A 744-nucleotide genomic window follows, 5' to 3' on the forward strand; every position below is an offset into this window, starting at 1 on the left:
GTCTCTCTCTGTGTGTGTGTGTGTGTGTGTGTGTGTGTGTGTGTGTGTAGCAACTTAGAAAGCCAAGAAGACAGCAAAGACTACCTTGCTCTGGAGTGTTTCTGACCCATACTTCCCCTTCTTATGTTTAGATATGTGATTCATAAAGTCCATACCATTTTGGGTGACATGAAGGGCATAGCTTAGGGTCCTGTCCCTCCCAGTCTGCTAACTTACTGTGCTCTAGTCAGGCTGTTCGCTTGTGGGGTTTTACATGTAATTGTATCTTGAATGCTTAGCTTTATTTAGTAAAAGTATTTAACTTGTGCCATAAATTATATTGTAAAAATCTAATTTAGTATGTACCAGAAGAGTACTTATAGTAGTAAATGAAATGTACTGTTTGTTTAGGCCAAATTTCAGAAAAATTAGTTTGGGGAGGCTGTGACTGCCCTTTGGAGCCTGCATATCCAGGGGCTTCCCACAAGAGTTCTGCCCATCACATACAGAACTCAGTCTTTCCACTCATGGTCTTCAGTGGCAGCCTGTGGTAGATGTGATTCTCTTTGCTAATGTGGTATACTAAAACTGTTAATTTGTATAGCTTAATTTTATTTGGCAGGTGATATTATGTAAGTAAAACCACTAAACTTAGAGATGTTTAACTCTTCCTCTTCAAGTTCTGACCTATGCTGCTTAGGGGTCAGCATGGGCCAAGCCTGGGACTGACTTCTGTCTTCTTGTGGTGTTGCTTTTCTCTTCTCT

The 744-nt window shown here is 40.6% G+C and overlaps 1 protein-coding gene across 3 annotated transcripts in view; it reads left to right on the forward strand.

Annotated features, from left to right (window-relative positions):
* The window catches only part of Lrrc40 (leucine rich repeat containing 40), a 36,036-nt gene that overhangs the window by 29,277 nt on the left and 6,015 nt on the right, over positions 1-744 (forward strand). The window lies entirely within an intron of this gene.

Source organism: Nannospalax galili, unplaced genomic scaffold (assembly GCF_000622305.1).
Source record: "Nannospalax galili isolate Female #2095 unplaced genomic scaffold, S.galili_v1.0 scaffold442, whole genome shotgun sequence".
Lineage (NCBI taxonomy): Eukaryota > Metazoa > Chordata > Mammalia > Rodentia > Spalacidae > Nannospalax > Nannospalax galili.